Genomic DNA, 24,713 nt, shown 5'->3' with positions numbered 1-24,713 from the left:
GGCCTTTTGTTTGCTGGGAGAGTCTTGGTTACCTCTTCAATTTCCTTAGTTGTTATTGGTCTGTTCAAGTTTTCATTCTCCCCGGTCCAGTTTTGGGAGACTGTGTGTTTCTAGAAATTTGTCCATTTCACTTAGTTTGTCGAATTTGTTGCCATATAGTTGTTCATAGTAGCTGTTAACAATCTTTTGTCTTTCTGTGGTGTCGGTTGTTACTTCTCCTCTTTCATTTCTGATTTTGTGTATTTGGGTTCTCTCTCTTTGTTTCTTGGTGAGTCTAGCTAAGGGTCCATCAATCTTGTTTATCTTTTCAAAAAAATCAGCTCTTTGTTTCATTGATCCTTTGAATTGTTTTTTGGTCTCTATGTCATTTATTTCTGCTGTGATCTTTACTATTTCCTTCCTTCTACTTGCTCTGGGGTTTTCTTTTTGTTTGCTTTCTAATTCTTTAAGTTGTGAGGTTAGACAGTCAATTAGAAATTTTTCTTGTTTCTTGAGGTAGGCCTATAGTGCTATGAACTTCCCACTCAGAACTGCTTTCGCTGCATCCCATAGATTTTGTGTTGTTGTGCATTCATTTTCATTGGTTTCCAGGAAGTTTTTAATTTCTTCCTTGATCTCCTCGGTGACCCATTCATTGTTTAATAACATGCTATTTAGCCTCCATGTGTTGAAATGTCTTTGCTGAAATGTCTTTGCATGTTCTTGTTGCAATTGATTTCTAGTTTCATGCCATTGTGATCTGAGAATATGCTTGATATGATTTCAGTCATCTTGAACTTGTAGAGATTTAGTTTGTGTCCTATCATGTGGTCTATCTTTGAGAATGTCCCATGTGCACTTGAGAAGAATGTGTATTGTGTAGTTTTGGGGTATAATTCTCTGTAGATATCTATGAAATCCACTTGGACTAGTGCTTCATGTAGAGCCTCTGTTTCCTTGCTAATTTTTTGTCTAGAGGATCTATCCAGTGGTGTCAACGGGGTGTTAATGTCCCCTGCTATAATTGTATTGCTGTTGATTTCTCTTTTGACATCCTCCAGAAGATTTTTAATATATTTTGGTGGTCCTATATTGGGTGCATATATGTTTATCAAGGTTATATCTTCCTGTTGGATAGCTCCTTTCAATATTATGTAGTGGCCTTCTTTGTCTCTAGTTATGGCCTTCATTATGAAGTCCATTTTATCAGATATGAGTATTGCTACCCCAGTTCTTTTTAGCTTTGCTTTTGCCTGGAAATTTTTTTTCCATCCCTTCACTTTCAACCTATGTGAGTCTTTTGTTGTGAGGTAGATCTCTTGTAAACAACATATAGATGAATCATGCTTTCTTATCCAATCAGCTACTCTGTGTCTTTTTATGGGAGTATTCCCACACTATTGTCTGTGTCCATTGGTTATGCATGTAAGTTCTTTGGTTTATTCCCCTCCTCTCCCCAACCCCTTTCCCTTTGAGGTTTGTCAGTCTAGCAATAAATTTGTACTTCTTAATCTCTTCACCTTTTTCTCCCATTCCCCCAACCTCCCTTCCATCTGGCAACCAACAAAATGTTCTCTGTATCTATGAGAATGTTTCTGTTCTACCTGTTCATTTTGTTTGTAGATTCCATTGTTGATAGATATGTATTCATTGCCATTTTGTTTGTTCATATATTTCATCTTTTTCTTCAAAAAGACCCTTCATCATTTCATATAATAAGTTTGGTGGTGATGAACTCCTCTAACTTTTTCTTGTCTGGGAAAGTCTTTATATGGCCATCGATTCTAAAGGACAGCTTTGGACTATAGAGTAATCTTGGTTGTAGGTTCTTGCTTTTCATTACTCTGAATATTTCTTGCCACTCCCTTGTGGCCTGCAAAGTTTCCTTTGAGAAATCAGCTGACAGCCTAATGGGAACTCCCTTGTAGGTAACTAGCTGCCTTTCCCTTGCTGCTTTTAAGATTCTCTTTTTGTCTTGAACCTTTTGCATTTTGATGATGATGTGTCTTGGTGTGGGCTTCTTGGGGTTCATCTTGTTTGGGACTCTCTGTGCTTTCTGGACTTGTATGTCTGTTTCCTTCACCAAGTTAGGAAAGTTTTCTGCCATTATTGTTTCAAATAGGTTTTCGATTCCTTGTTCTTGCTCTTCTCCTTCGGGCACCCTCAAGATGCAAATGTTGGCACGCTTGAAGTTGTCCCAGAGGCTCCTTACACTATCCTCATTTTTTTGGATTATCTTTTCTCTTTGCTGTTCTGATTGGGTGTTTTTTGCCTCCTTGTATTCCAAATCAATGGTTTGCTTTTTGGATTTACGTACTCTACTGTCGAATCTGTGTAAATTATTCTTTATTTCAGTTAATGCCTCCTTCAATTCTGACTACATCCATAATTTCTGACTGGTCCTTTGTTATGCTCTTGAGGCCCTCACTAAGTTCACTGAGGTTCTCACTGAGTTCATTGAGTATCCTTATAAGCAGTATTGTGAACTCGGCATCTGTTAGGTTGCTTATCTCCATTTCGCTTAGTTCTTTTCTTGGGGTTTTGTTCTGTTCTTTCATTTGGGACCTGTTTCTTTGTCTCCTCATTTTGGCTGCCTCCCTGTGTTTGTTTCAGTGTATTACTTAACGAGAGGTATGGGGCTCGCTGAGACCAGATGCTGCTCGTTTGAAAGAATTTAGGAAAAACCTGAAGCAGGATCCAAGACAGGCCAATCCTATGGTAAAGCAACTGGCAACAGCTTGGGTGGGCCTGAAAGTTGGGTGGGGCGGGCCTCAGGGAGTCACCAGGGCGGGGCTACCAGTGTGAGCCAGGTTGCTGGAGTCCCAGATATGGTGGCTGTCTGCCGCCCCAGGCAAGGGCTCACCAAAGGAACAAAGGCCTCTGACAGCATGTTTGTCTTGGAGAAAGCCCCCTCTTCAGCCCTCGCTCTAGTGCCAAACAGCTCAGTTCTTCCCTGTATGTCTCTGGTGCCCCTCGAGCTGCCTCCCCTCCAAGCTTAGAGGGAGAGAGTTCGATAAGTCCGTGTGCGGGCCCTTTAAGGAGCTGTCTGGGGCTCCAGCCGCTTCAGCTTCCCTGAGCCTCAGTTTCTGCTGGTTTTTCCAGCCAGAAGTTATGGGGACTTTTCTTCCTGGCACTGGAACACTGAGCGGGGCAACTGGTGTGGGATGGGGACCCCTCAGTCCTCAGGAAGGACCTTCCCAGCCAAGGTATCCTTCTGATTTTTATCTACTACATGTGGGTGTAGGACCAGCCCGTCTTGCTGCCAGCCCTTGCGCCTCCAGCCCTTGTGCCTCCAGCCCTTGTGCCTCCGTCCCTCCGCCTCTGCACCCCTGCGCCCCTGCGCCCCTGCGCCCCTCTGCCCCTTCTAACAGTCTGGATGTGGCTACTGTTTTAATTCCGTACTTGTAGGACTTCCATGCAGCTTGATTTCAGGCAGTTTGGAATGATGGTTGTTCTGTAGTTTAGTTGTAGCTTTGATGTGGTTGTGGGAGGATGCGATACTGCGTTTACCTACTCTGCCATCTTGACCGGAAGTCTCTCTGTGCTTCTTGAACTTGAATGCCTTCTTCCTTCACCAAATTAGGGAATTTTTCTGTCACTATTTCTTTGAATATATTCTCTAACCCTTGCTTATTTTCTTCTTCTTCGGGGACTCCTATGATGTGAATATTATTACAGTTCCAGTTGTCCCACAGTTCTCTTAAGCTGCCTTCCTGTTTTTTAATCGTTTTTTCCTTTTGGTTTTCTGATTGGTTGATTTTTTCTACCCTGTTTTCTAATTCACTGATCCGGTCCTCAGCTTCCTCTACTCTGCTTTTTAGACCTTCCAATGTGTTCTTTATTTCTGATATGTCATTCTTGATCTCTTCTTGGTGGTTTTTAACTTCCAATTGGTTGATTTTCAGCATCTCTATGTCCTTACTCATGCTGTTGAGCTTCCTCAAGATCATGGCTCTGAATTCTAGCTCTGTTAACTTGCCTAACTGCTCCACATTGATCTCATCTTCGGTGGAGGTCTCCTGTTCTTTCATTTGGCTTTTGTTTCTGTGTTTCACCATTTTGGCTATCACAGTGGGCTTTGGAGCCTGCCAAGTTTTCCCTGTGGGTGTTGGTGTTCTGCTGTTTGTGGCTCCCTCTCCTGGGTTTAGATGAGCAAGGGAGGACCCATGTTAAACACCACTGTCAAGTCTTACTTTCCTGGTTAGAGTTGCTCGCCCAGGAATGGTACTGTTATCCTCTAGCTTTTTGCCTGGAGGCTAGCAGTGGAGGTTACTTGAAGAGTTTTGGGTTGTCAGTTGATTGAAAAACTCCCTCAGGTGCTCAGTGTAATGGGATTTCCCGAGGGTGGAGCAGATGGTGGTTGTTAGTGAGCCTCAATTAGCATTTCAATGGCCCACAGGGTGGGGTTGAATCTCTGAGGGAGGGGCTGCTGCCTCTCCCCAGTGCCCTGGAAGGAGCAAGATGGTCACCATCCTGTGTGGCTGCAACTCAAGAAAAGCTCTCAGTGCCCTTCAAATCCCGAATGTCCCCACACAGTTCCAGTCCAGTCTGCCCCCCCTCTGCCAGAGCCCAAGGTGAGTGGCTGTGGCTATTTTAGTGTCTGTCCCGTCTGCGCTGTGGAGTTTAACCTGAGGGCACTGCTCACACCTAAGGCTGCTGCTGTCTATGGGCTCCCAGCCCCCCTCTTGCGCCTTCACAATCCTACCAGGATCAAGTCAGTGTCCCTGGTTATATGGTCCTCGCAAGCAGATTTTCTGTCGATTTGTCTGTGTTTTAGTTGTAATTCCAGTTTGGTCCTGGGAGATGGTCTGTGTAGCCTCCATTCACTCCGCTGTCATTTTGGAATCTCCCTGGCATCTGAATTCTGACACAGAAATTTTCCTGCATGTAGGGCTTACCCACTGGTCAATCGATTTCTGCTGCTACAAAGATTTTATAGTTGTCTTGGATAATATGATGCTGAGACCCTATGTGAAGTCTAAGCATGCAAGAATATCTTTAGATGAGGAGCTGAGAAGGGTATCTGCTGAGAAATATGTTACCTAAATCTAAACTTTGCATTGTAACAAGTAGAAAGATGCACGTTGCATGGCAATATTTCTGGGTAGGTATGGTTTTTCTTTTTAATCCTCAGTTGAAATACCATTTCTGAGCATCATCTGGACTAGTGTTCCTTCAGAAGCAATGCTAGGAAAGATCCCTTTTCTACTTCTTCCCGGAGGAGCCTTCCACTTTGCACCAGCTCCTGAGAAATTAGCACGTGAACCATGGTCAACTGACATAATAACATGTTAGGCTGATGGTTGCCCACATAAAAGCACCATCAAGTTGTATATTTGTTTTGTTAGAGACTTTAATTTTTTTCTGATTGAAGCTTTATAAACTTTAAAGGTTAATACCTGTTTTTTGCTCTGAATGAAACGAAAATATTTGTGATCCCAGTTCTTAGCACATCATCAGGCACATAGAAAGGACTATAACTTCAGAATGAATAAGCAGATGAATGAATGGAATGACCACGATACTTTCCAGTACACTAAACATTTTACTGTATGGGATCTGCTGCACTGTTGTCAAGTCATTGGTTTGGAGAGATCACTGAGCCACAAAAATGCTGCTGATAATACAAGTGTCTGGTGGTCAGTGGGCATTTCCACGGCCATCTCTTCCTTTGTTCTCCCCTTGTTTTATGAAACACAGGGGCCAAAGATGTAGAAAGTGGGGCACATGGTTTAGCTTTTTTTTTTGACCCACTTTCTGGTTCTTGCTAAGTCAGTTCTGCTTTCTCTCAGGCCTATGCATGTGGCCAGTGTGAATTTGATTATTACCTGCAATCGCTGTGCTCTAAACTTGATCAAGCATTGATGCAAGTCACCACATTTCTTTGGTAGCAGGTTCAAGTTTCCACTCCGGTTTGTAGATCTAGCCTCAATAATTTACAGTCACACCACAAATGCTGAGTTGGGGTGTGAAGCCCAGTGGTGACACTCATGTTAGAGGCATTCCTCCTGAAGGGTCCCATCTGTGCTGTCCATGCCTCACCTATGTAGTCTCTCACCACCATTCATGTAATAATAACTTCTGCTTGTTCTCTGCTTTGAAGAAAAAAAAAAAAAAGTGATTAAAAAGGTTATTATATGTACATTTGGAAATGTGCAGTTTAACACAGAGATTGTGAAATTTATTATTCTGAATGCCTAGCACAATGCCTGGCAGGTAGGAGGCAATCAATATGTGTGTGTGAGTGAATGGGAGAAAATAGCACATTATAAACAGTTTTTGAAAAATGTGCCAAAGCAGTCAGAGACTTAAAAAAAAAAATCCTCACCCAAGGATATTCCTCCATTTATCCTCAGCTAGAGTGGGAGGGAGGGAGGAAGGGGCGGGGAGAAAGAGAGAGAGAGGGAGAGAGACATCTACATGAGAGAGATACATTGATTGGTTGCCTCCTGCATGACCTTAACCAGGGCTAGGGACCTAACCGTAACCGAGGTATGTGCCCTTGACTAGAATTGAACCCTTGATTGACTCTTTTGTCCACAGGCCGACCCTCTAACCACTGAGCCAAACAGGCCAGGACGCCAAGAAGTTTTTAATGCACAAAAAGATATAGTTTACTGCCAGGCACAATTTTACATGCTTTACTTATATTAGTATACTTAGTCCCCATAATAGCCCTTAGAGGTGCTTTTCATTGTCAACCTCACCTTATAGATGGGAAACTGGACACGTGAAGGTTGAATGAGTTGTCTACATCAGTGAGTGGTAGAGCTGAGGTTTGAAACCAGGCATTGTGTGCCTTTAACCACAATCCCACACTGTCTTTCAAGCTGTGATACTGCCAACATTCGTGAGAGTCCAGGAGAAGCAGCAGGCATCAAGTGCAATTCATTACAAAAAAAAAAAAAAAAAAAAAAAAAAGGGCTCTTAGCTCCAAGTCTATTCCAGACTTGAAGCAAATGTTTGGGATTTGGTTTAGGAGTTAGGGAGGATAAGTAAAATCCATCAAACACATCAAAGTACTGAAATCTTATCTCTGCTGATTTCTTATCTCATTTTTTATGTTGCACATAAAATACCTCTGACTTCTTTGTCCTCAGAAACTCACACAAAGGGCACTTGATTTAATGACGTCAAGTGATCAATCTTCGTACAGTTGTCTTATCACAAGTGTTATGGAACTATTTTTATTGTGTTTCCCTTTGAGCAGCTATTGAGCGTTCCACAGCTAATTCCCATTTCTATGCAACTTCCTTAGTACATCAGTGGGTGTTCAGGTCTAGACAGTTAGCCCAGAACGCTGTACATGAAACTAAACTTGAAGGACCATGAATCTGAATTGTGGATTCATTTCCATAGACACCTCCCTAGTGCTCTCTTTCTTATTTATACTTTTCAATTATCCATATTAATTAGGAAAGTAATACATAGTTGTCACAAATGAAACAATGTAGAGATATATAAAGAAAAAGTTAATAATCACTTCTCCAACACACATGCCTTTCCTTCCTAGAGTCAGCAATGGTAACAGCTAGATATTTATCCTTCTGTACTAATTTTTCTCTATTCTAGTGAAAACATAGAAATATAGACACATGTATTGTGCACATTGGTGTAATTTTTAAATTTAATAAACTTTATTTTTTAGAGCAGTTTTAGGTTCACAACAAAATTGAGTGGAAGGTACAGATTGCCCATAGACCCTGTACCCCTCCCCTCCACATGCACAGCCTCCCCCATTACCAACATCCCCCACCAAAGTGAGACATTGTTATAATTGATGAATCTATATACAACATATTTTTAGCTATAACAACATAAGAAATGGCCAACATTGGACCATTTTAACCTACAAAACTGGCAGTTTCATATGATTCATCATAATAGTAGATCCGGTCATATATATTTAAAAAATAATTTTAAATAAATGCAAAGATGCACAAAATTCCATCATGGAAATTTAACCATATCCTTATGGACAGACAGGTTGTTTCCAGTTTTTGAGAGTTCAACATTGTTGCAGTAAACATCCTTACGCATCTCTCTCTCTTTTTTTAAACAATTGGTCAAGGCTGAATACCAATTTCTTGGAACACAACTTGACACATGGAAGGTGCTCAATAAACATTTGTAGAATGACAAAATGACAGAAGGGGCTCTGATACTGTCATGCCAGCTGCATGAATCTTATGCCGCCCATCTGATTTACTCACTTGCCATTGGAAAGGACCAGGGGTTCTCTTGGCCAGTCTCCTCCTTCCTGTATCCCACTGCCTTTCACGTCTACCTGTGGCAGCCAGAGAGTGTTATCATACTCATCTTCCTTTCTGAAAAAAATTACTGTTGAAACATAATTCACACACCATACAACTTACCCATTTAAAAAGAACAATTTAAGGGTTTTTAGTATATTCACAGACATTCACAGTCATATTTTAGAACATTTTCACCACTTCAAAAAGAAATCTCATAGCCTGTAGCTATCACAATCTCATCCCTCCCCTCCCCACCCACTACCACCCAGTCCTAAGAAACCAATAATCTTTCTGTCTCTGTAGATTTCCCATTCTGGACATCTTACATGAATACAATAATATAATGTGTGGGTTTTTTGTGTGTGTGTCTGGTTTCACTTAGCATAATGTTTTCAAGGTTCATCTATGTTGTAGTGTGTATCAAGACTTTATTCCTATCTATGGCCAAATACTATTTTATTGTATAAATACACCTCATTTTGTTTATCCATTCATCAGTTGATGGACATTTGAGTTGTTTCCACTTTTGGTTATTATAAATAATATTGCTATAAACATTTGTGTACATATATTTTGCATGGATGTATACTTTTTTCTTTTAGGTATATACCTGGGAGTGAAATGGCTGGGTCCCATGCTAACTCTGTGTTTAAGTTTTAGAAGGACTGCCAGGCTGTTTTCCAAACAGTTTACATTCTCACCACAGGAGTATGAAGGCTCCAGTTTCTCCACATCTTTGACAATATTTGTTGTTATCTGACTTTTTGATTGTAGCCATCCTGTAGGGGTGAAATGATAGCTAATTAGGGTTTTGATTCGCATTTCCCTAATGACATCTTTTCGTGTGCTTATTAGTCATTTGTATATCTTCCTTGGAAACATGTGAACTGCCCCTATTTGGGTTATTTGTCTTTTTATTATTTAATTGTAAGGCTTCTTTATATAGTCTGGGTACTAGCCCTTCTCAGATATACTCAGATTCCCGTTTACTGGGGTGCTCCATGGGGTGTTCCTCACTTTCTTCCACAAACACTGCTTTGCTCTCAGTGATACGCCCACAAGGCACACAGGGAGCCAGGAGGCGAGGGCCCCTGCGTGTGAATGTCTTCCGCTGGCATTCGCGAGCATGTTGTGCCTATCTCCTCAACCTGATCGATCCCGCACCGGTAAAGCCAGGTCCAAAAATGACCTCATTGCAGAGGGCTGCTTATTGGGTAGTGGATTAATGTCTAAACCTCTTAGCTAATTAGTGTGGAAAACAAATCACCCTTATGTAATAAGGCTTGACAATAAAACGAGAAGTCAAAGCGAATGTTTCAATTGGGTTCACCTTGGAGACAGCGGCTGGGCTGCTTTGTATCTTCTCCAGTATAGTGCTGATAACTTCATGTTATGAGTAATGCTTTCTATTGTGCACAATTAATTACTTCATGGAAATATCTAAGGATGCTTTACATATTAAGGTTATTTTCTGGAGCTCTAAATGGAGAATTAATCTTGAACAATTGGGTTTTATTCCAGAATGAGATTTTTGTAGATTTCTGTTATGAGAAAAATCTGAATTAGCCAGCCGGGAGACAAGACCAATGGGATTGATTAGTGAAGTAATTGTTAAGCTGCAGGTGGAGAAAATAATAATCACTACCCCAAACTCCTTCCAGTATTCTCTTGATGTCCTCTTCATAGATGTGTTATATCTAAAAGGACATTCCTTTGAATGGATGCCCAACATATGTTCTTCTACACAGCTGTCTTTCATTATAAGAACATATTGTTTAATGGTAATTGGTAAATTATACATTTGTTTGTAATCATCAGTTGTTCAGAAACAGATATTCAGTCTGTGGCAATATATTTGTTTTTGTAGATTTTGGTGATTTTAAAACCACTCACACTAAGGAAGATTGATCCACAAGAAAGTCTTTAAGAAAAAAATTAAGATATGATTGACATTTAACATTGTCAATTTAAGATATAATTGACATAAAACACTGTAATGTTAAGGTGTACGATGTGTTGTTTTGATACATTTGTATATGGTAGCATTAGCTAATACCTTTGTTACTGTCACATAATTATCATTTTTTGTGTGTGTGGTGAAAACAGTTAAGATTTAGTCCCTTAGCAACTGTGAGGTTTATAATCCAGCATTATTGTTTTTAATCACTATACTGTGCATTAGATCTCTAGGGCTTATTGATCTGCTAGTTGCAAGTTTGTACCCTTAAACATTTCGCCAATTCCCTATTCCCTAGCCCCTGTTGACCACCATTTGACTTTGTTTTTACAGCTTCTAGGTGTTAGCATATACTATTTCTCTTTCTCTGTCTGATATTTCACTTAGCATTATGTCCACAAGAGAGTCTTGATAATTACTGAAGACCAAAACCACTTTGAAACTAAGTTGCCAAATTAGAGTTGGTTGGCCATATTGAGGATGGTGTGGACTATAAGAACAGGGATGTTAGGGGAGTAGAACTCAAAGTTCCAAACGAGACTTCCCAGGGTGGTGGTGATGGAACCTTTCACCATTTCACCTGGCTCTTGTGTGTGGGCCACAGTGCGCTGCTCAGGTTCCCACCGGCATTTTTCCTGTGGCTGGGAAAGAGTCTGGATGTGGGAGAGACAGACCTGGGTCGTACTCCTAGGTCCATCCCATACCAACTAAAGGATGCAGGACAAGCTACATGGTATCTCTGAGACTCTACAGAGATGAGAACTTAGTCTCATAGGCTCATTGCAAGGAATAAATGAGAATATGTCTGTGAAATGCTCGTTCCCAAGGCAGACACTTACCACGTGCTACTTTCCTCTACTCCCCTCTTGGTTTTCTGTCCCTTTTCCTTCCTGCTTCTTCACAATTTTGGCCAACCCAGCACTTGAACTCTTGAGAGAGTCTTCTTCAACTGTGGCAGAGAAAGGAGATAATGTCCTAATGCCCATCCTCAGATCTACATGCAAAGTAGAACTTCCTTCTAGTTATCTCTGGCGTTTTGGCAAAATTGACTGCAATTCCCACTTTTTCTTTCCCTTGTGTATATTCCTCCCAGTTATTTTTAAATTGGGATATAATAGACATATAACTATATATTAGTTTCAGGTATACAGCATAATTATTTGTTATATATAGTGAAATAATCACTGCAGTAAATTTAGTTAAACCTATCACCTCAAAGTTACAAATGGCTACACATTTTTTTTTCCTTCTGATAAAAACTTTTAAGATCTACTCTCTTAGCAACTTTCAAATATACAAGATAGTGTTGCTAACTAGAGCTGCCTCCCAGTTTTTTTGACCTTGTGAATTCCACCTGTCAGTGTGTTCTTCTGCATACCTTGCAGGCGTGTCATGTAAGAGGCAACATAGGAAGAAACAACCAACCCGGTAAAAATATTGGCAATTTATAGATGAGAGAATCGACATGACTGAAAGAGTTTTGAAAAGGTGATTAAACCCACAGGTAGTTAAAAAATTCAGATTAAACTAACAATGAAATACCACTGGCAAAAATGTGAAAGATTTAATACCTATGTATGGTTAGTAGCAAGGTGAATTAACACCGGGCTTATGGAAACACCCAGGCAAGCTCTAATTAAATTAGCCATTAAAATGATCTCTTCAAATTAACAAATGCACATGCTTCCCAACCTAGCAGCCCTTTCCTGTGACTGTGTTCTTTAGAAATGAAAACATCAATATGAAAAGTTCTATTTACAAGGACAATAATTGAAGCACTGTTGGTAAAGGTAAAAGCAAAAACACAGGTAACGGCTGAAAACAGAGCTATAGGAAAAGGCTGGTAAAATAATTGTATCACCTCACCAAGGTGTATTTTTAGGTTTTAAAAATACTGATTAGATCCATCATAGTTGACAAAGTATTGTAGAATGAGAAATCATAGGATGCAAAGAAATCTGTAATAAAATAATACAATTTGTCTGGCTGGTGTGGCTCAGTGGTTGAGCATCGATCCATGTACCAAGAGGTCACCGGTTTGATTCCTGGTGAGGGCACATGCCCAGGCTGTGGGCCCGATCCCCAGTGGGAGGTATGCAGGAGGTGGCTAGTCAATGTTCTCTCTTATCGATGTTTCTATCTCTCCCTCTCACTTCCTCTCTCTCTAAAATATCAATAAAGAAAATAAAATTAATAATCTAATTTATAAAATAAACAGGAACCAACAAAGTTCCAGATGTGTGTGTGTGTTTGCTTATGATGATGTGAGCATAGAGCAAAATAAGGACAATAGTTTTAGGCTACTATCTTGGGATGCTGGTGAACTGTGGGCATAGAGAAAATGAGGGCTGATGAAAATGAAAATAATAGAAGATTGCACTAAGCTGGTCTCTGTCAAATATATGATTCTATTTATGTAAAATTAATGTGTGTGCATATATGTATAAAAATAGGAATAAGGAATTAGAACTTGATCTACTGACTTGTAGAGATAATTGCTATATAGTGAAAAAAAAAAAGAAATATCGAAGTAATGAGAACAGTATTATTTTTATTTTCAAAACAAAAACTATCCAATAAATTGTTGATGAACCCATCTGTCCACACACCTACATATGTGTGTTTGCTTTGTATCCACATGTGCTTGCATGCAGGTAGGTGTGCCCAGAGAATGTTATAGAAGAGGCACACAAATGTGTTGGATGGCTTTTTCTTCATACATCTTGTGGAAATTTGAAAAAAAAATTTTTTAAATTTTATTATTTTTGTAATTTGAAAAGATATCTAATAAATAAAAGAATTATTTCAACATCAAACAACAAGTGTTGGCGAGGGTGTGGAGAAAAGGGGACTCTAGTACACTGCTGGTGGGAATGCAGACTGGTGCAGCCACTATGGAAAACAATATGGTGTTATCTCAAAAAGTTAAAAATTGAACTGCCATTTGACCCAGTGATCCCACTTCTAGGAATATACCCTAAGAAGCCTGAAACACCAATCAGAAAAAATATATGTACCCCTATGTTCATAGCAGCACTATTTACAATCACTGAGATCTGGAAACAGCCCAAGTATCCATCAATAGATGATACAAAAGCTGTGGTACATATACACAATGGAATACTCTGCAGCTGTAAGAAAGTGAGATCTCTTATCCTTTGAGATGACATGGAGGGACCTGAAGAGTATTATTGTAAGTGAAACAAGCCAATCAGAGAAAGACAAATATCACATGATCTTACTTACTTGTAGAATAAAATAAACAAAACAAGCTGATGAACAAAATAAACCCAGAGACACAGAAGTGGGGAACAAATTGACAAACCTCAGAAGAGGAGGGTGGGGTGGGGGGGCATAGAAGAGATAGACCACAGAATTTATATGCATGTATGCATAACCATGGATATAAACAACAATGCTGGGGGGTGGGGGGGCTTGGGAGGAGGTGTCAATGGGGGGAAAAGGAGAAACATCTGTAACAAAAAAAAAAGTTATTTCAAGACAAAGTGTGTGTTTTTTTTCTTCAAAGAAAGGGGAAAAACCCAAAAAAATCCAAAGGTAAGCTAATGGTCATCAAAGACTGAGAGGCAGTTTATAATTCTGTTTGAAGAGAATCTGGTTAGCTGCCTCCGTGGTCATTAACTCGATGATAAAGAAGTTATCTGTGAGCTAAAAGTGCTAAGAGGGAATACGTGTAATCTGAGCTCGCCTTGGGCCAGACCTGGCCCAGTTCCTGAGTTCCAGCCTGAAGACAAAGCTGCAGGAGCTCATTCTAACCCTGACCTCTGTCTCAGAGCTGCTTATCTTTCACAGGCCCGGCAGGGCAGATGAAGTGCCTAGGCAGGGTTTGTGGTTTTCTTGCCCAGGTCATCAGATTCCAAATTGGACTGTCCTTGTGGCTTCCATGAGGATTTCCAGGAGTTCTATAAACTTGAGGTTAAACCCTGGCCAGTCCACAGAGACCTGGGAACAACCTCTCCCAGACAATCCGCTAAAAACACTTTTTACTTCAGTGGGTGGAGGAGCAGCAGGAGGAAGGGAGGGAAACCCAGCAGCACGTGGCCATGGATATCCCTCCCACTAAGCAAAGTCATGAAGCACTGGGCAGAAAATTAAGGAAGATTTCCCTTTCCCACGCTTGGGGTTTGTCTGACAGCCTGTGTTGGGATCCCAGACTTTCAGATCACTATGATTGTTGAAATCCTGCTGATTTTTAAAAAGACATCCTTGGGATTCAAAGAGGTGAGTGCGAAGTAGCTCCCATTATCCTGACTTTTTGCCACTCAGAATGATGAATAGTGAACCAACAGGCCTCCCCTACATTTTGCCTCAGTGTCTCTCAACATTTTTCCTTTCTCCCAGATTTGTTGTCATATCATAAAGCAGTTGTAGATGGATAGATATTGAATCAAAATACCTAACTGCAATGGAATTTTATCTTACATGAATATTTCTGTCATGGGAGATTATGAATCAAGTCTTAAGAGCTCTGATCTGTTAAATAGCCCTAACCCCTAATTTATAAACATACTTCCTAATTGTGACAAAGGCACATGAGCACTGACTGATGAGGATTGGTGACAATTTTTAATATATATTAGGCCACGTTCCGTTTAGATTTGTAGTTTTTTATTTTTTAAATTTTTTTGGGGAGAGAGAGATAGAAACATCAATGTGAGAGAGAAACATCGATCAGCCTCCTGCACGCCTCCTGCGACCAAACCCACAGCCTGGGCATGTGCCCTGACCGGGGATCGAACCAGGACCTCTCAGTCCATGGGATGAGGTTTAATCCACTGAACCACACTGGCTGGGAAGATTTATAGTTTTTTAAAAGCCAAGAATCCTACATAGATATAGCAGGAGACCAGAAATATTCCTGGACATATTGCTTTCCAGTCTAACTTAGTGACAACTTGGTCTTTAGGAAAGTATGGACTCATTTAGAGAGTAACACACTAGTTAATTTGGACAAATCTACATTTTTTGCATTTAAGCTTACTTTTGGACTTCTTCTGAAGAAAACATAGGCTTGCAAGACAAAAATCACCTAGCTTTGGCACTTTTCCTTTAAATGACTGAGGCTATTCATCCCTCAGTCTATACATTTTGATTCTTTATTTTTTTATTTTTGGCAGTTTTGCAGTTCACTTATTATAAGAGACTTCACATATCATGCCCGGCACATAGCTGACATTCAGTGTATATTTGTCATATGAAGAAATGCCATGATAGTTAATGCATTTAGTCAGGATCAGCTAGGTTATGCTGCTGTAACAGACAACTGAAATCTCAATGGCTAAGCACAACCAAAGTGTATTTCTTGGTCACTGCAAACTCTGATGTTAGTTGATGGGGTCTTCTACATCCAGTGAGTTGGGGATTTCCTTCATCTTGGGAGGTCCTCATTTCAACATGTGACTTCCAGAGTGTCCCAGAAAACAAAAGGAAAGATGAAGGAGACCCGTCAACTCAGGTGTCTTGGAATGGACATGGCACATCACTTCATCTTACATTCCTGCGTGCCAGATGTATCATGGGCCAGGCTTGACACAGCACCAGGAGAGTATGGGAGATGCAGGAAGCCAAGTAATAATCAATGAGCTATAAGGGTCTCTGTTGAACTTCAATTTTAGGAAACACAGAGGTATAAATTAAAAGTCAATGTGATATTTTCCTTTTTATAGTTGTCTAGACTTTCTTAGCCTTAGCACTGCAAAGGACTTTGTAGGGGACCTTTTTTTTTTTTTTTTAATGATACAACAAGTTTGGAAAATGCTATATACTATATATAACTTATTATATATAAGTTATTATATATTAATAATTTATTGAATCTACAGTGTGTAATTATTTATTAAAGGCTTTGAAAAGTGACATACTAAAGAAGCCTATTTAATTAGAATAGGCAAGATATCATACAGGGAAGTCAATTTATTTATTTGATAAACATCTTTTTTTGAATACTTGTCATTTGCCAGGTGTTGAGCTAGACTTTGGAGGGAAATTAGATGAGTAAGGGATTTTTCTGGTCAACAAGCAGATTAATTCCAGGGGAGAAGTATAAAGCAATTCCAGACTTCTGGTCATCGCCTCCTCCCACAACCACATCAAAATTACAACTAAACTACAGAACAACCATTATTCAGAACTGCCTGAAATTGAGCTGAATGGAAGTCCTACAACTACGAAATTAAAGAAAAAGCCAGATGGAGACTGGTAAGAGGGGGTAGAGGGGTGGAGGGGTGGATGGGCAGGCCCCACACTCATGTGTGGAGGATAAAAATCAGGAGGACACCTCAGCTGTGAAGGTCCTCCCTAAGGAGTGAGGGGTCCTTATGTCACACCAGGACCCCCAGCTCAGGGTTCCAGAACCACAACTTCTGGCTGTAAAACCAGGGAGAACTGAGGCTGAGGGAGGCTGAGGTTGCTGGAGTCTCTTAAAGGGCCCACACACAAACTTACTCAGACCCGTTCCCTCTAGGCTCTAGCATGAGGGAGGCAGCTTGAAAAGCACCAGAGACATACGGGATTCCAGCAACCTGGTTCACACTGTTTGCCCTGTCCTGATGATTCCCTGAGGCCCGGCCCCACCCTACTTTCAGGCCCACCCAAGCTGTTTCCAGTGACTTTACCATAGGATTGGCCTGTCTTGGCTCCCGCTTCAAATTTTCCTAAATTCTCTCAAACAAACAGCATATGGCCTTGGTGAGCCCCATACCTCTAGCTAACTGGCCCCAGGTCTGGCACTAGAAGCAGCCAGCTTAGGTTCACAGCGTGGCTTTGCCTGGGCACCTCCAAGACCAGCACAAGAAGCCGCTATCTGTAGATCACTTTGTAGCTTATGTCTGGTGGCCCAGGGTAGAACATAGGCTGTGGCTGACCTTTCCCTAGGGCCAGCATACCCAGTGGATAGCTTCAGACCATGTCAAAGCACCACTACCCAACCACCTCCACAAAGGACACAGTCAAGAAGTGGACCTTGTGGGTACCAGAACCCTGCAGATGTACATCTTGCTCTGTGTGGTGGGCTCTGCACAGCTGATCCTCTAAGGTAGTCAGAGGCCAGTGGTCAGTGGGCACAACCAGTCCTTGCCGCTGATCAGCCTGAGTAAATCCCTCCCATTGACGTGCCAACAGCAATCAAGATTCAATTATAACAGAAGGATGTGCTGTGCCACTGAACCCTACAGGACACCTACTATAATAGGACACCCTAGGAAACCTAGGAAACATAGAAACTCTACCTAATACATAAAAACAAACATAAGGAGGCAGCCAAAATGAGGAGACAAAGAAACATGTCCCAAATGAAAGAACCGAACAAAACTCCAGGAAAAGAAATAAACAAAACAGAAATAAACAATCTGACGGATGCAGAGTTTAAAACACTGGTTATAAGGATGCTCAAGGAACTTACTGAGAATTTCAAGGAACTTAATGAGGACCTCAAGAACATAAAAAAGGACCAGTCAGAAATGAAGGATGCATTAACTGAAATAAAGAATAATTTACAGGGAACTAATAGTAGAGAAGGTGAAGACAGGAAGCAAACCATCAATTTGGGATATAAGGAAGCAGAAAACACCCAATCAAAACAAAGAATCCAAAAAAATGAAGATAGTGTAAGGAGCCTCTGGGACAACTTCAAGTGTGCCAACATTTGCATCATGGGGGTGCCAGAAGGAGAAGAGAGAGAGCAAGAAACTGAAAACCTATTTGAAAAAATGATGACAGAAAACTTCCCTAACTCAGTGAAGGAAACAGACTTACAAGTCCAGGAAGCATGGAGAGTACCAAACAAGATGAACCCAAAGAGGCCCAAACCAAGACACATCATCATCAAAATGCAAAAGGTTAAAGACAAAGAGAAAAATTTAAAAGCAGTTAGTTACCTACACAGGAGTTCCTATAACACTGTCAGCTGATTTCTCAAAGGAAACTTTGCAGGCCAGAAAGGAGTGGCAAGACATATTTAACGTGATGAAAAGCAATGACCCACAACCAAGATTACTCTATCCTGCAAAATAATCATTTAGAATAAGTGGACATATAAAGAGTTTCCCAGAGAAGAAAAAGCTAAAGGAGTCCATCACTACCAAACCAGTATTATATGAAATGTTGATGGGTCTTTTTAAAGAAGCAGAACAAGAATATAAACAATAAAATGGCAATAAGTACACATCTATCAAAAATTGAATCTACAGCCCTGGCCGGTTTGGCTCAGCGGTTGGAGCGTCGGCCTGCGGTACAGAGAGACCCGGGTTCGGTTCCCGCTAAGGGCACGTACCTCGGTTGCAGTTTGTCCCCGGCCCTGGTTGGTCGTGCGGGTGGCAGCCACTCGATATGTCCCTTCACATCGATGTTTCTCTCTCTCTCTTCCTCTCTCTCCCTCCCGCTCTATCTGAACAAAAAATGGAAAAATGTCCTCTGTTGAGGATTAAAAAAAAAAAATTGAATCTACAAACAAAATGAGCAAGCAGAACAAAAACACTCATAGATACAGAAAACTTTTTGTTGGTTGCCAGATGGAAGAAAGGTGGGGGGGGGGGTGGATGAAAAAAGGTGAAGGAATTAAGAAATACAAATTGGTTGTTAAGACTGACAAACCTCAAAGGGAAGAGGGAACAGGAAGCAGGAAGAGATAAATTAAAGAACTTCTGTGCATATATGCATAACCAATGAACACAAACAAGAGTGTGGGGAAGGCAGGAATGGGGTGGGAGCGAGGAGGAGGGAGTCAACAGGGGAAAATAACATTCAATAATGAAGATAAGTTTTTCTAAAAAAAAACAATTCCATAAGAGTGCTTGCATTGTAAAATATTTTACCTACTCATTAATGGGTTTCTATATTTTTATGCCAAAGAAAATAGTCCTGTGATTCACTTGAGCATATTTGGAGTGCTATTTTACTGCATAATCATTCTATAATAGGCAGGCAATCTTTTTTTACAGACTTTATTTTTCAGAGCAGTTTTAGGTTCATAGTAAAATTGAAAAGGTAACTGAGTTTCCCATATACCCTCTAAGGCAGGCAATTCTGAAATACAATGACACCAGTTTACTTTTTGTATAGCTGACAATTTTTCTTAATGGAATTCATTTTAAAACAACTGTGTTTTCAAGATGAAATATCATAGAATGCCAAATTAATAACAAAACATATTAACATGACCATTAAACTCTTTCAATTAAAAAAGTGATGCATTCTTATGGTAAAAAAATTTAAGCCCATCAGAGTACAGTCATCCCTTGCCACTTTGCTTTGACTTCGCTCTGTTGCCGGAGTGAAGCGCTGAAAGTCGAAGTGAGAAGTGGGGAGGGACAACTGTATATAAATAAATAATTCTACTTCCGTGGAACTTCATTTGTCGCGGTGGAGTCTGGAACAAATTAACCGCGATAAATGAGGGCCGACTGTATACATAAATGTTAAGACTTTTGTCTATTTTTGTCTACAGCCTTTAAGTTCTCTAATCTCTCTCTAATCTCTACTATTATCTCTTTTCTGTATTTTTCTAGAGATAATCTGTGTATATACCATTATATATATTCATATCACATATGTAGATATAATATATCCTCTTTTAAAACGCAAATAATAACATAATAAGCACTGTTCTGTACTGTTTTTGTTTTTTCTTTTTTAAAATAAAAACATACCTAGAGTTTCATTCTGTACACACACACACAGTTTGGATGTACCATAATTTATGTAGCTAATGCTCTTAGATGATGATGATCATTTAAGTCAAAATGGCTTTTAGAGTTTATTTTTTAAAAAGTTATGGTTTTGAATTTTTAAAAAAGTAACCAAAGTAAACTAATGCATCCTTAAAATATAATTCTTATAAGATACTTTAATATTCAAATGAGATTTTTTTTTAAAAAGTACACTTTTACGTTATGTAGCATATAAGAATATATGAGTTTATTCAACGTGTGTATGTATACATTTTATGTGCAACTTAAAAATGTGTTTTTTTCTTTTTTTTTTTTTTAAAGAAAGGTTAATTGATTTAAGTGTTGGACTCACTAGGAGATAGCATTTTAAAAAATGAATAGTTTACTGGTTTTTAGAGAGGGGAAGGGACACACAGGGAGAAACATGGATATGAGAGCATAGTGTCAATCAGCTGCCTCCTACAAGCCCCCAGGGAATCGAGCCCACAGCCCAGACATGTGCCCTTGACCAGGAATCAAACCAGCAAGGTGCCACCAGAGGATACCCAACTGAGCCACACCCCAGGGTGATAGCATTTAAGATTCATTTGTTTTTAAATTCATTAGACATATATCCTTGGATATAACATGGGCATGAATTGGTACATAGAAATAATTATTGATAATGATTCCACAGCCTGGGCAGAATTTTATAAATTTGTTTATTTTAAGTGATTTCATCTAAAAATATTAATGCTTTCTCTTATTTTTATTTTTAGTAGAACATTTTTATATTTATTTACTCATTTATTTATTTTAAATCCTCACCCGAGGATATTTTTCCATTTATCTTCAGATAGAGTGGGAGGGAGGGAGAGAGAGAAACATCGATGTGAGAGAGACACTGACTGGTTGCCTCCTGCACCACCCTGACCAGGGCAGGGGGCTGAACTGCAACCACAGTATGTGCCCTTGACTGGATTCGAACCTGTGACTCTTTGGTTCTTGGGCCCACGCTTCAACCACTGAGCCAAGCTGGCCAGGGCTAAAAATAGTAATACTTTTTGAGTTGAGATGAAATATGGAGAACTGAGAACACAGACATTTAGGAAATGGGATACTATGTTTCTCTCTGGATATTCCGTGTGAGTAGGAAAAGGAAATGGGAAGAGCCTAACTTTTTCTCTCTCCTCTGAAATGAAGCAAACTGCCAACCACCAGGGACCGGGACGTGGCCGGAGATCTTCCACCTGCCACAGCACTGAGCAGTCACTCTCATCTTTGAAGTGATTTACAAACATTAATGAAGCTTCCCAGCAGCCGCGTAAGGCAGGGAGGTTATAATTACCCTGTTTTACAAATGGGAGATGGAGACCCAAATAGAGCTCCAAACAGGGTAAGTGTATTGCCGCAGGCACTGATTCCTCCACCGCGGTAGGAGCGCTGGGTTTCACCAGCTCCGCTCACACCCACTCTGGGCAGCCTTCCTCTCCATCCAGGGGACGGCCCCTGCCCTGCGGAGACCAGCAGTGAACCAGGAAAACCAAGACCAGGTCTCCACTAGGACAGAGAGGTAAAGAAACAGGGCCACAGTGAGGTCACCTGACTCTGCCTACATAATCTCATTAGTTGTTTAAGGGCGAGGACTGAGAATATCCACATGAAAAGCACCAGTGGGCATTCAGTAAGAACGTACTGGTAATCATGGCAGATTACCCAGATCATACAGGCACGACTCTTTCCCCCTTAACTATTTTGATAATTGTGAACTTTCACTTTTCAAAAGGACTTGGCAGAATCCAGGTTTCAAGCTAAAACAAAGGTTCTCCTCCTTGTATTGGTGCTTAACTTTTTCCGGAATGCTGCTTTCAAATGTAAAGCAGAGAGTTGAGAAAATTGAGTGACAAATATAAAATGATATAGAGACTGGCAACCTGGAAATGAGTAATTGGGCCTACCTTGATTCTGTCCGAAAGCTCTAACACACAGATACAGAGTTGTCAATGTTAATGGAACTCGACAGGTAAAAAAAAAATATGTAAGGGAAAGTGTAAAGAGAAACGATTTGATAAGTACCATTTATTCATCCATTTGCTCTTGGTTGGAAGCAGGGTACATTTTGGGAAGGATAACGGAGAGTGAGCACAGTGTTTAGAAACAGTGCTTTATTATAGCTCAAGCATCGATGAAGAACCCACCCTGCTCCTGTAAACTACAGCAGTGGGGTGGCAAGTGGGCAAGCTAACAGAAGGACTATAAAGACAGAATCTGGACACATGTCACTTATGGAGACTTCCACATACTCTAAGACAACACTTCTCTAGGTATCTTGGACAATAAGCATACACACACGTTATAAATGTCTCATCTGTGTGTATAAGGAAATACACAGAGAGCACATTTACTCCACTGTAACTTTTACCTAAGTGCGTGTATGTTTCAGTTCTTTGTGCGAATGTTGTGCTTACTAATAAGAGGGTGAGCTCTTTGAAACCAGAGGGACCATGCTCTCTGCATCTTTTCCACCCTACCCGAGACTTTGCACAGTTTTCTGCTTCTCATTTGTGGAATAATATCCAAATCTGTGTAAATAAAGGTGTAGCCCCAGCCCTCAAGAGGCTTACAGCTCTGAAGCACCATTGAGGATTAGCCTGATCTTTCAGAGCCCGCTACCCAGGAAATAAATCTAAACGTCGCGCTGTGAATGGGCTTTCTCCAAGACCCCCATTCAATGACCGCTGTTCCAGAGACAGGGCCCAAAGACCAAAGCCCGAGTTTATAATTTATATGTTACTTCACCACTCTCACGCTGGTTTTTCCTTACGACAATGAACAAGAGTTAACAAAAGTGAAGACCTGCCGCAGAAGATGATCACAAAATACCTGTGTGATTAATAATTCTTCATTCCACCTATATTATGGGGGGCATAGAATTTCACGAGCTTTTCAGTAGATTCTCTGTTTCTTTCTTTTCCCCTGAATTCTGAGTGAATAAGGTTCAGTGTTTATCCAAATCTTCGTTTTCTCTTGAAGTGTTCTGGCTCAGTTCACAGATCTTGAAACTGCATTTAAAAAATGCACACATCTCTAGCTTTTTGAAAACGAAAAAATCAAAACAAAGTGAAACCACAACGTCAAAAATAATTCTTCTTGTGTTTGTATGTAGTAATAACTCAGAGAGTTTCTTGAGGAATAAATTTCACTGACATTTATTCATCTTTTGCATTTTCATTTCAATGAAAAATCTTGCTGCTGTTGATACTGCGCCAGCATTTGGTTGCTTTTCCCCTCCGGTTGGCTCCCTTCCGTTGGTGAAGGCTTCCGGTTGGCTGCTGGCTGTGGGGCTGATTCTGCTTTATTATTCTGTGTTCTCTCCTTGGTCCTGGGTGTTCTTTCAGCCAGCCCCCTGCCCTTCCTGCTCGAGTGGCGCTCACCCACCTGTGGGCAGATCAGTTCCATCTGCCCTCAGTGCTCTTTGAACAGTGGCTCACTTCAGAGCCGTAAATGCCTGGGCCCATGAGCTAATCCAGTCTCCTTGGCTGATAGAATCCATGACAGGATCACAAGCCCCAGGGTCATAAACATCATTTGGGCGCTAATAAATTTCAAGCTTTGAAAGGAGGTGTTTATGTCTAGCAAGAGACATTGTTTGCAGAAGGCACTTTCTTGGGACATCTGTAATTTGTTTGGGAGCAGTGACACCTCTGAGGTCTCAGGTAGAGGGAGGAGAGCACCATTTAGTAGCAAGAGCCCCGGGACTGCCCTGTCCTGGTCTCAGCCCCTCCCTTCACACCTTGTTCGTTGTGCAATTATTTTCACAATCCATCTTTTGTAGCTGACTCTCTCCACCTGTAAAGGAATAGCGAGCAGGCTTTAATCTTTTGGGGGAAGGGGTGTTCATTTTTATTACCTTATTCTATTCCCCTTAGTCTCCCACCTTGCATACTCTCTTACTGACGTGATAGTATTTTGCAACTTTGGTCTTTCAGTCCAAGGCATTGAATTGCATCATAGAATAAAATAAGCAGAGTTTTGTTCTTTGGATGACTTAAACAGGATACATTCTTACTTGGTTGGTCTGTATGGTGTGATCTATGTTCGGCTGCTCAGATAGGACTGTATTGATCAGTATGCATTTGTGATAATTTTTAACTTATTCAGGACTCTTTGGTGATGATGTCGGTACAAAGGAAAGAGAAAGCATGGACTGGTGATCTCATTGGGAAGGAAACATGTAGGAAAAGGGAAAAACGGAATATCAATGTGCTGCCTACCCCTTCCCTCACACAGCTCTGAGGGGCTGTTGGGCTGTCAGTGTGGCTGTGCTTCTTCCAGGCTGAGGGGACACGTAGGCAAATGACCTGGCTTCACCAGCTGGTCCCAGGAAGTTCAATTTTTGTGCTACTTAGATTGACTGCTTTACAAGGACAAGACCATACTAAGAGAAGCCAGTTCTTCCACCGTCCCTGAGATGTGGTGTGGCTTGGTGAGAAGTGGCTGCTAGCTGGTTTGAGGTGCTTCTCCATTTCTGCTCCACGGGTCTCTGTTAGGAGCGTGTCCAGACAAGCCTGTGCTCCTCACCTTCTATTTTGGAAGTACAGCCAGGAAGGTACATGAATGCAAAATTAGCTCTTTAGAGGGTAAAACACGTGACTGTTATATAATGAGTTTCATGGCCAGAGAGTGAAAGGGAACAGCAAGTCAGTAATGTCAATTCTCTGTGGAATTTCACCAAAGGGTGTGGTAGGTTTACATTTGTATTTTTATTTATTGATGACACACACACACACACAGAGAGAGAGAGTTGTTGTTCCACTTATTTATGCATTCATTGTTTGATTCTTGTATGTGTTCTGA

The sequence above is a fragment of the Molossus molossus genome, unplaced genomic scaffold (assembly GCF_014108415.1).
Source record: "Molossus molossus isolate mMolMol1 unplaced genomic scaffold, mMolMol1.p scaffold_m16_p_14, whole genome shotgun sequence".
In the NCBI taxonomy this organism is placed as follows: domain Eukaryota; kingdom Metazoa; phylum Chordata; class Mammalia; order Chiroptera; family Molossidae; genus Molossus; species Molossus molossus.
The sequence above is the reverse complement of the archived record's forward strand: the minus strand, read 5'-3'. Positions refer to the sequence as shown.